Here is an 8,673-nt window from a genome sequence, read left to right on the forward strand (position 1 = left end):
AAACTGTTTGGATATGCTTTAAGTTCTTTTTCTTCTAAGTCAAGTTTATCAAAGGCTGTTTTGAATAAGATGTCGGCAGAACTCCCTTGATCTATTAACGTCTGATGTAGGTTGGCGTTTGCCAATATGATAGTGATAACCATGGGATCGTCGTGTCCTGTAATGATGCCGGTTGTATCCTCTTTAGTGAACGTTATCGTTGGGATGTTGAGTGTTTCTTCCTCTCCTTCAACATGGTATATTTCTTTGAGGTATCTCTTACGAGAGGATTTGGAGATTCCTCCTGCTGTGAAGCCGCCATGTATCATGTGGACATGTCTTTCTGGCGTCCGAGGTGATCGTTCCGCTCGTTCAGTGTCACTACAAGAAAACACGTCTATTGCCACGTTTTTAAAGCGTGGCGAAAAGCTGAAAAAAGCGTGGCGATAGCTTTTCGCCACGCTTTTTGAGCTACCGCCACGCTTTTGAAAGGGTGACCTCTTGAAGGGTGGTGGTTGCTTTATCGCCACGCTTTTTTCAACTTATCGCCACGCTTTTTCTTTTGCCACGCTTTTTACAAATGGCCACCCATAAAAGCGTGGCCGTATGTGAAGATATGGCCATGCTTTTAAAGCTTGACCATATGAGATGTATGGCCACGCTTTTGAAGCGTGGCGATATAGAAAGATATGGCCACGCTTTCAAAGCGTGGCAATAGAGAGAGATATGGCCACACTTTTAAAACGTGACGATAGCGAGATATGACCACACTTTTAAAGCGTGGCCATAGCCAGAGATACGGCCACGCTTTAAAAGCGTGGCAATAGCCTTGTAAAATTTAAAAAAAAATCCTTTTTCTGATTTTTACCTTCATCGATACAAAATATAAATTTTTCAATTCTTTTGTTACCAAACTATAAATATAGTATGCAATTTTTATTACAAGACAAATCAAATACAAAATAAATCTCGAGTTTGCATAGGAAAGTGATTGTCCTGTTTACAATTTGAAAGAATTAGCAAACTTCTCACAACTGGTTGAAGAATTTAAGTTCCTATGGCGATGCCTTGTACAACAATCTATCTTAGCAATAAAATGAATATGTTCCTAACAAGTATCTCAAAACTGTAAAACTGCGGAGAGCACACTACTAATATGTTCTGCTTGGTTTAGTTCATGAAGCCGCCACAAGCTTTGGTCTGAATCATAGTTTGTAGCCTTTGAAACTAAACTAAACAAAACATGATATAATATGGTTCAAAAATCTCAATAGTAGTTTCTGTAGCCTGGGCTGTACATGCAACTTTCTGCATATTTGACAAGATCCTTAGGTCGAGGTAGATGAGAAACAAGACCTGTTTTACCAAACACAGCACAAAAGATATAAGTATTGAAAAGAAAACAGAGCAAAGTTGTCTGAAACTCAAAATATTTCATGAAACTAACCAAGTTCATATGCCTTGCTGCCACGTTAGCAGCAATATGTGCTGATATCTTTCTGATATTTGAGAATGGAGGGTAAATCAGTCCTTTATCATAGTTCTCCTGTGACACTTGTGTAGCCAAAGCTTCAGCTGTTGCATAAGAAGAAACCGTTAGTGAGTTCTTGGTTCTAACTTCTTGGAATTTAGATTGAATTGATTTTAGTATATTTAATCTCTCTTAGCTTGAACGAACTCACAGGCTGCCAAGAGCATCTCATCGCGGACGCGGATTGCACTGGAGATGATCAAACCGAAGCCAAAACCAGGGAATATGTAAGCATTGTTGGCCTGAACAGCAATGCAGGAAGCGCGAAAAAATAAAATGAAAAAATAAATATATAAAGGTCAGCCACTGAGATGTTTATATTGAATAACAAAATGTGTAGGTAACAAAGGTCAAATGAAACCTGTCCAGGAACAAAGACTTTTCCTTCATATTCATAAGGATCAAATGGGCTACCACTAGCAAAGATTGCTTGACCCTGCAAATTAAATTAAGATAAACAACATTAACATATAATAATGTGTGTAATCTATTCTAAATTTCTGAGGCCAATTATATAAATAGTTAGTTACCTTGCTCCATGTATAAGCTTCTTCAGCAGTGCACTCAGATTGAGATGTTGGATTGGAGAGAGCAAGAATGAGCGATTTCTACAAAAATCATACACTATCAGAGATATAATCATGTACATATCAGGAAGAATAACTAAGGAATTCTCGCAACTAAAAGTGAACATATACAAAATTTAGCAGATTTTCAGTTATTCCTTTGCCTCCACAAGCAAATACCAGGTCACTTAATATCACTTATATCCAAGGAAACGAAAAAGAAAAATTAAGAAAATAAGCCAATTTATGTAATTAAAGTAAGCTAGATACATAAACTTGATTGCCTTGACTAATAAGGAAAAAAACAACAGTGCACAGGAACTGAACTGAAATGTGAACCAAAACAAGAGAAGAGAGAAATCAACAATTGAGATTAAAGTGAACAACATACAATTACAATTCTTATCATAAAAAATAAATAGCCAAAGAAAATTGTAAATTTCAGTGCAGGGAAGTTGTTTCTTGTCATAATCTTTGCATCATGCGCATAACTCTGCATGTAAAAGTAAACTCCCAAAGCTTGTCATTATATTCAGCATAGAATACAATGATAGATAAATAAAAGATCTTACAGATCTAATGCTCATATAATAATTACTTCAATCTAATGACTGTTGTATTTCTTTTTTTTTATTTCCCTTTCTATCTAACATCAAAATTAAAAAAAATATATATTACAAATAAAGTGATTTTGAACCTAGTAGTTGATAAAGTCAAGAACTTGCATACATAAGTAAAAGTGTAAAACACATAATTGAATTACATGCATCAAAATTAAATCCGAAAACCAACAATTTCAAACAATAAACTAAAAATCCACGAAGCAAACAAGCAAATACCTCCAAAGATACTTCTAGAACCCCATCGCCAACTGTTAATCTCCTTTAATCTCTTTCAACCAGTACCATCAAAATCAAAAGCAGTCATCAACACACACATCAGAACAAATTAAAACAACACTAATTCCAAATAATTATAATAATTAAATAAAAAATCTCTTTTGAAATGAATGTACAAACATGGCTTATGGAGTAGCATTTGTTCCACAAATTAATGGAAGAAAAGCAGAATAGAAGAGTAGATTTTCTGTTTAGATTCTCTCAACACTTCTAAGAACAGTAAAGCTAAAAAACTCAGTAGCTACTTTTCACATATATGATCATGATAATATATATTTGTTATTATTGTTTCACATTTTCAACAAACCATAGGAAAATGGTACATAGAAGTCTAAAACTTTATCAAGAACTAAAAATGTAGACATAGTATATATATGATTGGTTCATCATTTTCTCTCATTCTTGGAGTAAAATCTCAGTACCAAGTAGAAGAAGAACCTGTAAAGAACACCCTAAGCTAGCAGGGTCAAGATATCATACCTAGTGAGTACATGAATTATGGGCTGGGTGCTGCCATCTGTCAACGGGTTAAATGGGCTGGGTATCGAATCATCACGTCCACCATGGAAGCAAGCAGCTGCACACAGTCATTAATTAAAATCACCAACATACACACATTATTTACTAATTAACTAACTATCATCACCACTTCATGCCTTTTCTCTCTTACCTGCGCAGTATATAAACCTAAGATCTGTTTCACCCCCCAATATGAATAACCAAAACTATTTAACAGAAATAAAATCATAACAAAAATAGAAAATCAAGAAGTTTAGGGGAAAAAAAAACCTAAACCAAATATCAAAATAGAAGAATCAGAAATAATTTTTCTAAAGAAAATCATGCTCAATAAATTTCTGTTCAATCCAAAAGAGTAAGTTAAGAATTGCACACCCCATGTCAGAAAGTACTAAAAGATGTAAAAGACAATGCAAGTCAAAATCTTATGGTAATCTAATGTTATACTGGTCTTAAAAGGATAGAAAAACCAACCATCTTGTGAAGTTATATTGATAACTCTTCAGAATATTATTCACTAAGTTATACTAGCACATTTAAAACTTCCAGCGAAAGCGAAATCAGTTATACCTCACCAATGGTTAGAGACTGCATTCTGCTCTTGGGGTCAACTCCCTGGCCAACCCAGACAAAGATTTCAGAGTGACAATCCAAGATGAATATATCTTTTGTCATTAGATCATCTTGGGAAAAATTGTATATCTCTTTCACCTGCAAACATCCCTTCAGATTAATGCATTGTAGCAGGTACAAATTGATCAGACTTTTTGCCAGCATTTTATATTGAGAGTTAGTCTTAAAAGGAAGAATAGATGGTCAAAACTTAAGAAGGGGTATCATATCCAAACTTCAAATATAGATATTTTATATTGACCAGGTTAGCCATAATTTGTTTCTATATAGCGAATATAAAATAAAGTTTGGTAATTATATGAGTTTAATTAACACCAGTGTCTAGCTAAAATATATCACAGGACATATAATCAAGTGAACAAGCATATGGACTGCCATTGCAATAACTTGATGAAAACCCAAGAATGCATCTTTCACACTCGATCAACAGTATGTCATCCCTGTTCTGTAACTATTCACTACTGATTAAGCCGATTTTTTTTAATTATCAAGGATTTATTTTGTTTCCTATTGTACCAGTTTGAGTACCAGCTTGATTTTTGATCTTGAATAATGAATTAATGATTGCTTATACCAATACAGATAAGTCAGTGTAGGTACCTTTAAGTCTCCTCCTGGATGTTGGTCAATCAGGCAGCCCAAGAAATCATTATAAACAAGTCATCCATTTGCCTTCAAGAAGAGAGGGATCTGGGGGCGAACATAAATCTTTTCTATCAAACAAGAAAATATTCCTTACCTTTTTGAGAAGTAGTTTAGAAAAATCAGAAAAAATGAAGAACCAGAACAGGGGCAACCTTCCATGTAGCCATTAACAAAGGTTAGTTCCTAAAATATGATATCTAGTTAGCCATCAAGATAGCAATTTTGCTAACAGAGAGAGGTGACAACAATGAACGAACAACCAAAAAACAATACACAACAACTGAATTTCTACCTTTCTATTCTATTATTATTCTTTTTTCATCACTCATTGCCACCTATATAGAAACTAACTTCTAGATTCTAACACCAGTTAATAAGGCAAATTTTAAAGAGAAGAAAAAGAAAATACCATGGGGTGATTAATCCAACAACACCAATGGATTCATTGAGGACATAACTCTTGAAAGTTTCCATGGGAAGAGAAACGGATGCCTTCTGCTTAGCGTCGAGGTTCTTGGCAAGGTCAGCATAAAACTCGAAGCAACCAGCAACATCATCCTAACATAAAATCAAGCGTGAATCAGAGAATTACAGTAACAATCAGAGAGAATAAGCTAAAATTGAAGCATAATTGAAGTACCATGTCCCAGGCAGCTTCATCGAGTGGTTTTCCGCAATCAAGGGATTCAAGCTTAGCGAGGTGATCCTTTCTCTCGACGACCATGGCAGCGATGGCGCGGAGATAGCGGGCTCGGTGAGCACCGGAGGCAGAAGGCCAGTCGTTGCCTTTGTTGCGATTGAGTGCTCTTCTAGCGGCGGCGACGGCACAGTCAAAACGTGCATTGACTGTGCAAAGCAAGCGAACCTCTTGGTGTTAGGGTTTTGCCATTGCAATGCAGCGGTATGACAACGCCATATGCATGCAGTGAGGACTTCGAAGGTAGTGGAAGATTGAGCAACATGACGAGGGTGGAGGACAGAGAATGGCGGCACGGAGGAAGGAAAGGCGACCTCCGTTGGCTGACCGACACCGTGAGTAGTGAGCGCAGGGAATGCGAGCGCCAGCAGAGACGGGTTAAGGGAGACGACGGAGGGAGCGCCGGCAGAGGAGATAGTGCAAGTGTCGACGATGAGTAACAGAGTTGGGGATGAGCAACAGAGTCTGAGTGTTAGGGTTTCAAAGCATTAGTGTAAGTGTCAGGGGAGAAGAGTAAAAGAGTCTGATGAGTCTTGTAGCGTGTTGGGGAACCTTTTCGCCAGGCTTTTTTAGGGGTACCTAGATAAAAAATATTTCGCCACGCTTTTTTTGGGTGCCAAGATAAAAAACTTTTCGCCACGTTTAAAAAGTGTCCCTGTTTCTCTGTATGGCCACGCTTTTGAAGCGTGATAAAAAAAAGCGTGGCCAAATCTCTAATCAATTGTCACCTTCATAAAAGCGTGGCCATAGATCCTTTTCGCCACGCTTTTTAAGTGTAGCAAGAAAAAACGTGGCCAAATCTCTAATCAATCGCCACCCTCATAAAAGCATGGCCATTGACCACTTTTGGCCACGTTTTTAAAGCGTGGCAAGAAAAAAACGTGGCCATAGGCCTTTTTTCTTGTAGTGTGTCATCCTCCCTTCGTCTTTTTCTTTGCTCGTCATCTTGGGTGGCCAGGAATCGATCTAGTTTTCCTTCCCTCACCAATTTTTCTATGATGTTTTTCAAGTCGAAGCATTCGTTAGTGGAGTGTCCCCGGACCCGATGATATTCACAATACTCCTTTCGGTTTCCTCCTCCCTTCTTGCCTTTGAGTGGCCGTGCTGGGAGAATTTTTTCCGTATGGCAGACTTCTTTGTATATTTCGACCAAGGATGCCCTAAGAGGAGTATAGTTATGGTACTTCTTAATTTTCTTCCCTTGTCTGTCGTCTTTTCTTTTGGATTCCTTGTCTCTGTCATGGTAGGAAGCTCCCGATTTCGAGGATTCTCCTAATCGAGCGTTTTCTTCCATATTGATGTATTTTTCTGCTCGCTCCTGTACTTCGTCGAGGGTAGTCGGGTACTTTTTTGATATAGATTGGCTGAAAGGTCCCTCTCGTAGGCCGTTGATGAGTCCCATGATTGCGGCCTCCGTGGGTAAACTTTGTATGTCCATGCATGTTTTGTTGAATCTTTCCATGTAGTTACGAAGGCTCTCTCGATCTCCTTGTTTGACTCCTAATAAACTGGGGGCGTGCTTCGCTTTATCTTTTTGAATGGAAAATCTGGCTAGGAATTTCTTAGCTAAGTCGTCGAAATTTGAGATGGATTTTGGGGATAAGTTGTCGAACCACCGAATAGCTGTCTTTGTGAGAGTTGTTGGGAAGGCTTTACAGCGAACAGCATCTGGGGTGTCAGTGAGGTACATTCTGCTTCTGAAGTTACTGAGATGGTGGTTGGGATCTGTGGTGCCGTCATATAGAGCCATATCCGGGAGTTTGAAGTCTTTTGGAATTTTGGTTTTCATGATTTTCCTAGTGAAGGGGTCTTGCTCTTTGTGTGAATTCTCTTCGAGATTAGCGCGAGGGGCTTTTGATTTGAGATCGGCTTCCAATTGCTGCAGTTTTTCTTCCAACTCTCGACGTCGCCGCATCTCTCTTTGTAGATCTCTTCTGATTTCCCTTTGTTGGTGGGTTTCTTTTTCCAGTTGTTTTAGGCGATCTAGGAGTGCTTCTATGGCTCCTGAATTTGGTGAGTCTTTGTCTTGGTTGGTCTCCGGAGTGTCTTGTAGCGTAACGTTTACGTTTTTGTGCGGTGTTCGATCCTCCATACCTGAATCGTGATCGTTGTCATGGTTGTCGCCATGATGATGGGATGACTTCCAGGTTCCCCGGCAACGGCGCCAATGTTCCGAGGGTTACCTGAAACTGTAGGTCGATCTCGGATGAGATCTTCAGTACTGGTCGGAGATGACGTGTCCAGCTGGCTGGTGGCAGCCGAAACTGTGGTGTCCGACTTGCTGGACCGGCTACACTTCTGATCCTTGGTCACCGGAGGGTGGGGGTACCTGCAAGAGACTCCGATGCTTAAGTTAGCATGGGTATTAAGCAGGTTTTTTTAGTAGAATCAGAGTATGAGTTATACGTGGGTGCTCTAGTGTATTTATAATGGTGAGATGCGACCTTTTTGATAAGATAAGTTAGTTATCTTATCTTATCTTTATCCTTGAGTTGAGGTTAGCGTATCTTTCAACGGAACCGCCTTCATCTCTATAGGCTTAGGCCGCCTTAGGATTCGGGTCGTGCTCCACTGTTTGGGCCCTTAATTGGGCTCTTCTGTCGATTTGGCCGAGCTCTTTGAGAAGAGGTCGGATAGTCTGACCTGAAGAGGTCAGTCGCTTTATCTTCAATCATCCCAGGTCGGATAGCTCGACCCAGGGTATGAACACTTGTAAACCTAAAATTACTCAACAAACACATCAAGGTATCAAATGAAATTAATGTGAATAAAATTTAGCAATTATAAATCCTAAAAAGCATGTTTTTACTTTTAAGCTCAATTTAGGAAGAAATTATGAAACTATGCTATTTTAATGGATTAGTGCAAGAAAAGTTGATGAAATCTATCCAAATAGAGTAAATAATTACCATAAAATGTGGATTCATCAGTGTCTTTTTGTGATAATATGGTTTTATATGCTATCCTCATAAAATCTGAAATTTTTTTTGCATACTTAATGGTAAGGCATATGTTTGATTGCATAAGGAGTGACAAAAATGTAGCTCTTCCTTATGGCATGTTCTTAACTTGTATTTTTAAATAATTTGGTGTTGACTTGTCAAATGAGTCATATGAAAAGAGACACATGTCTAAAAGGAGGTAGTTCAGTGAAACAACAGAAAAAAGGGACTTACTCAAACTGAGAAGGCGGTTCTTGTTGAT

General features: G+C 38.4%; 2 pseudogenes; both read right to left on the minus strand.

Annotated features, from left to right (window-relative positions):
• Nucleotides 1–1,246: 1,246 nt before the first annotated feature.
• Nucleotides 1,247–4,271, minus strand: LOC107620804 (NADP-dependent malic enzyme-like; annotated as a pseudogene).
• Nucleotides 4,272–4,891: 620 nt separating this feature from the next.
• LOC148581185 (aminoaldehyde dehydrogenase 2, peroxisomal-like) lies at nucleotides 4,892–7,596 on the minus strand (annotated as a pseudogene).
• Nucleotides 7,597–8,673: the final 1,077 nt, after the last annotated feature.

This window comes from Arachis ipaensis, chromosome B10 (genome assembly GCF_059453495.1).
Source record: "Arachis ipaensis isolate K30076 ecotype BB chromosome B10, ASM5945349v1, whole genome shotgun sequence".
Lineage (NCBI taxonomy): Eukaryota > Viridiplantae > Streptophyta > Magnoliopsida > Fabales > Fabaceae > Arachis > Arachis ipaensis.